Source organism: Poecilia latipinna, unplaced genomic scaffold (genome assembly GCF_001443285.1).
Source record: "Poecilia latipinna isolate Pla-1442-1.1 unplaced genomic scaffold, P_latipinna-1.0 Scaffold2852, whole genome shotgun sequence".
NCBI classification, from domain to species: Eukaryota; Metazoa; Chordata; class Actinopteri; order Cyprinodontiformes; family Poeciliidae; genus Poecilia; species Poecilia latipinna.
The window spans coordinates 27,094-32,286 of NW_015115468.1; the positions used below are offsets into that span (position 1 = coordinate 27,094).

Consider the following 5,193-nt stretch of genomic DNA (forward strand, 5'->3'; position numbering starts at 1 on the left):
CCTTGATCCGACGTGATCTTGTTTATGAGATGACTGTTTGTGGGGACTTACCTGATTTTGCTGTGAGCATATTGTGTTTAGCTAAAGTAGTGCGTTTCTGTTCACAGTGGAAGCTGGTAGGGGTTCTCTGCCATTTTTGTTGTAAACTGTTTTCTCCTGTTTTGTGGTTAAGCCAGGGAGTTCGGGTTTTGTATTTTCTTTCAGTTCTCCTTGTTTGTCATTACGCAATAGTCAGCCCCGCCCTTATCTCACCAATGGCTCGACTGACTACTGACCAGTTCTCTATCTAACAGGTCCGGAAAATCTCTAAACCCGGGTCTTACCCCAACGTCGGTTTATATGAGATATTCTATTTAAACTGGTGTCGGAAAAGACGCGTCTAGCTCTAACTACCTACAATCCAGAAGTTATGACCCTTTTCAGTTGAGAAACAGTCAGCAGAGTAGCTCTCACTGCTGCGTAGCTTCAACAACCACTCCTGTTAACGGTAGCTCTTTTCCTAAAATAACGGCACTTGTTTACGGCTAGATTAGATTTAGTGACTTAGAATTAAGTCCCAGGGTCATTATTTTCACACTCACCAAAGGAAAGTACGAAGCCACCACATCTCTAGAATCATGTACGCTAATTTTACTGTAATCAGGGGAAACTACAATGATCAGATAACTCAATTAATCTCAATGTCCACAAGTTTCATTGGAATTTTTGGTATGTAATTTATTAAGCAAACTTTAGCAGGAATACATGACAAGCAGGTTAAATTTCAGAGATTACAAATTTGTAGTAGGACAATAAATTCAACTTAAATCAATCACAACCTATTTTCATTTCTATCCCTATCCTGTGTCACTAGTTTAACTAAGCGAGGCTTTTGGGGGGCAGTTCAACTCACACCCAGATGGCAATTGATCCCGGCAGGAGAAAACTTCAGATGTCCTTGGTCAGAGTCTTTGTCCTGACGTGGCAAAGTCCTCTTTCAGAATAGAAGCAAAGCAGAACTGTCCATTGTCTTTCAAACGCATAGAATCTTCGTCAATCAGTGACCTTTGTCTTTTCTCCTAGTCTGCTGCAGTACAATAGGGATCGTTGGGTTGAGACAGAGGTGTAGGTCGAAACAGGAACCAGGGCTGGGGGCAGATGGATCTTGTCCCTTCTTAGCGGCGTGAAGTCTCAGCTTCCCCTCAGTTCCAGGGTGCGGTCCTCTGCTGGTCTTCAATCTGCATCCTCTTGTTGGCTCTCCTTCGGCGCCGCGGACAAAGAACAGTCTCTTCCCTTGTCTGCTGGTTTTTAAACCCTCTCAGCCCATGGTTGTGTATGAGAGAGGTCTACGTGACTTCTGGAACATTCTGATGAGTCGGTGGAAAGCCCCAACCTTTTCCAACCATCATCTCTTTCGTGACTCATTGCAGCAACTCTCTTCAGTACTTCCCTTTTTCTGCTGGCCATCTGGCCATCACTTCCTTTTTTGAGCCTCCCCAGCGCCTCCACCTGGTTGTGACACAGTCCGAGAACAGAACCTGTCTTCATTTCTCATGATCTCAAATCTTCAGTCATCACATTTCTTTAATTCATTATAAAACATAATTCTGTATAAAACATAAACAATTTGTCATTGTATCAACTTATAACTCTCAATATGATTCTTCATTATTTATCTATTCTGTAACTCAAGCTGTTACTGTTTCTAATCATCAATTATCATCATACACCACTTTAATAATCATCACACAACAATCAAATTGTTACTGTCATTCAGATCACAAATACAGAATATATATTTCAGATGTACATTACAGATTATTCCAACCATTATATATGTATGTATGTTTATTCATTTTTAATCATCATTAAATCAATATGCAAGATTAGTATTATTTCTCAGGCCTTTATGCTCCGTTTTCTGCGTGTACCTGGAAAGATCTCACACCCTTATGCCAGTTTTCACGACATCCTTTAGAAAGTGGTTTTTATTTTACAGTTAAAAGGGGGTGTTTTGTTTGTTGTTTTGGCCTTGGAGACCCTGAAGCTTAAAGCTTCCCTGTGTTTTGTTTCCTGTGGTTGAGATTTTACCTAAACTGTAAAATAAACTTTATTTTTGCTACTGACTATCAACTGTTTAGATTACTGATTTTGTGTTACACCCAGTGCCAAAATTTACCTTATTGATCTTGGGGAGGGGTTGTAACACTGGACACCAACTGTAGGTCTGCACCGCCCTCTCTTTGCTCATTACCTAGCTTTCATTCACTTGTTTCTCTAGATTACTACTGTTAATTTTTTAATGAACATTTTGAAACTTTTGGTAAGTGCTCCCGGATTACTCCTGTGTTTGTCTGGCAACCTGAGCATCAAAAGTTTCTAAATTTCTTGCTGAAGCTAATGAAAGAGAGAGAGAGTAGAGAAGGAAGGTGTTTGATCGATGGGTATTTGATTGATTAGTCTGAACAGATGGGATGACTGTGGACTGTCCATTCTCAAACTGATGTGGGCCACCGGTAATGAGCCTCTCTCCCAGAGCCAGATTCTGTGAGGCTAAATGGACTTGCCCAAACGTTTTGGGCTTTTAAAACATATAAATTCTGACTGAAGATTTTTGAAGCAACTAATAACTCTTTACAGGACTGTAATGGTCTCATTATTTCCAGTGCTACATCTGGTGCATTCAATCACACACCAAACACACAGACACCAGCACCCCCAGTGGGCTGCAATAAAGGTGCTGCTGATGAATATGATAATGAACCTAGGTTCTGTCTGCCGTCCATTGTCACTTGGTAATGAGTTTGTCCCCAAGGTCAATGCTATAATAGCTCATTAGCAGCACTGGCTAATACCGCGTTGTGATGTTTCTCACAGCTGCCGGAGGTGCAGCGGTCAGGCCGCCTATTTGTTTGCCATTTGGCTGAATTGCTACTTGACCGCTCTGTCTTTCAGTATTGATCAGTGTGGGTTTTGGTGTGAGTCTGTGGGATCGGAGCCGAGGGACGGGGTGACTGCCTGTCTGTGTTGAATGCATGGCTGCTTCCATGTCTGTGTGTCTGGCAGAGCGTCCCACAGGCAAGAAGCTACTCTGAAACAAACAGGTAAAATACTAATTACAAAACACCAGCGGCCATTTTTGTTCTGAAGCAATACATGCTGCACACATTGGTGCTGCCACACATTACTACTAAAAATTATAATAATTAAAAATAATAGCCAACAACAAACACACAACAATAAACAACAACAAATAACTATAACAGTAAAGAACGGTAAACAACAATAAGCAAAAACAATAAAAAAAACAAACATTCAACAATAAACAACAATAATAAACAACATTAAACAACAAACAATAATACAATAAACAACAATAAATAGAGTGGATTTCTGAACCCCTGAAAATGTTTACAGAACATTTGTGCAAAACTCTGTCATGACATCTCACCAAATTTCTGCTTCCATAAAATCTTTCAGAAATGTCTCTAGGGCTGACGGCTTTCTGTCACCATTCTTCAGAGCATACTGATGTCACAGAGTGAACTCAGGCTCCCAGCCATCGATTTTCAGAATTTTGTGAAAAATTTCAGACCTCAGGGCACACCATCTCTCTCTCTATTTATATTATGGCAAACAATTAAGTGAATCATATACCTGCAGATTGTCAATATATACTAATGTTTTTTTTTATTTATAAAAAAAAAACTATAATGGTATTAATGACTTTGATATTGCCTAATACTAAAAAAGTAAAAGACAACTTGGAGGTAGATCCTTTGAACTGTCTTCTGTATGGTAAGAGGCTCGAACAGGAAAGACTGCTAAAGACTTGATCAAGTCTTTGACTCCTGAACTGATTGATGGTTTAACTCAACTGGACTTCTACTCGGATCAATATTAATATATGGATATTTTTGGACTATCTGATCATCAATCTCTTGAAGTCTGTATTCAATTATTGAACCAGTTAATTAATTGGTAACAGATATTTTTATTTTTATTGAAAATAACTTCTCAAACTTGAATACAAATCACTTTTTGCATAATTTCTCTGTTTCATGCATTTTAAATGTAACCATAATCCTTCCTGGGCCATACCATTAAATGAGTGGTGTCCAAAGTCAGTCCTCAAGGGCCGGGATCCTGCATGTTTTAGTTCTCTCCCTGGTGGTATTAATAACATCCTCAGCAAGTCAATGTTCTCCTTAGGCCCTCTAATGAGACATCATTTGATGCAGGTGTGTAAAACCAGGGAGAGTACTAAAACATGCAGGATGCCGGCCCTCGAGGACCGACTTTGGACACCCCTGCATTAGATCATCTGACAATAGCCTATTAGTCCTAAGTGCTAATCACTATACTTTAATATTAGCATCTGCATGATATATACTACAGTTTGTGTGTATTCTTTTTTTTATTTCACATTTTGCACTACTTTATGGAGATGTATCAACTTTGTGGTTGTAAAGTCACAAAATATGGAAAAAAGCATCTACTCCCTTTCCAAATGCCTGAACACACCTGCTCCTTATTACCATAACATTAAACCACAAGAACAGAGGAAAGAACTGTTATGGTGTCCATAAAGGTCAGTAAAATTAGTTCGCAATCAGCCATTTTGCTCCCAGAATATATATGTCATGGTTTAATGAGTCGGTCAGCCATTTTGGCTCTAGGAGACATGACTTAATCAGTCAATTAGAGTTGCAGTTGATTAATATGCCTGGGCTGGGAGCAGCGTCAGCCAGGAGAGAAATGGACCAGCGAATGAATAATCACCACGTGATGCTAGAGGGTTGCTCTGTGAGCTACAATCATTTAAGACTTAAGGGAAAATGATCTCAGATTTTTAGCCATAGTTCTCTCTCCAGCTTTTCAAGATCACCCATTGGCAGCTTGTCTGAATAAGATGAGACTAAAGAGGTTTCAGTGACAGCCATTTGTCTGTGGAACAGTAAGAAAACCCAAAGGACTGCAGGGGACAGAGTCATGAATAAACCTGGCTGCTGAACGTCCCTTATATTCTCTTGTATTATATTTAAAAGGCTGCCGTTCAAAAAAAATCTGATTTTACTTTATCTTGAGTATTTCTTATCAGCAAGAGGCCAATTTGGTTGTTTTTTTTTTTTTGCAATCGATTCACCTTTATTACATTCTCTCTAAAACGAAAAGACTTTGGTAGCCATCTGTCAACCTCTATCGCAAACTGTC

The 5,193-nt window shown here is 39.4% G+C and overlaps 2 long non-coding RNA genes across 2 annotated transcripts in view; both read right to left on the bottom strand.

Moving 5' to 3' along the window:
* Positions 1-1,121: 1,121 nt before the first annotated feature.
* Positions 1,122-5,193, bottom strand: part of LOC106939382 (uncharacterized) — a 19,305-nt gene continuing 15,233 nt past the window's right edge. Inside the window, exon 4 of the long non-coding RNA XR_001422829.1 lies at positions 1,122-1,200. This is a non-coding gene — a long non-coding RNA (uncharacterized LOC106939382). The remainder of the gene's footprint in view (positions 1,201-5,193) is intronic.
* LOC106939381 (uncharacterized) lies at positions 1,868-3,242 on the bottom strand. Its single transcript, XR_001422827.1, has 3 exons — positions 3,231-3,242; positions 3,056-3,065; positions 1,868-1,951 (listed from the first exon to the last, which is right to left on the bottom strand). It is a non-coding gene; the product is annotated as an uncharacterized LOC106939381 (long non-coding RNA).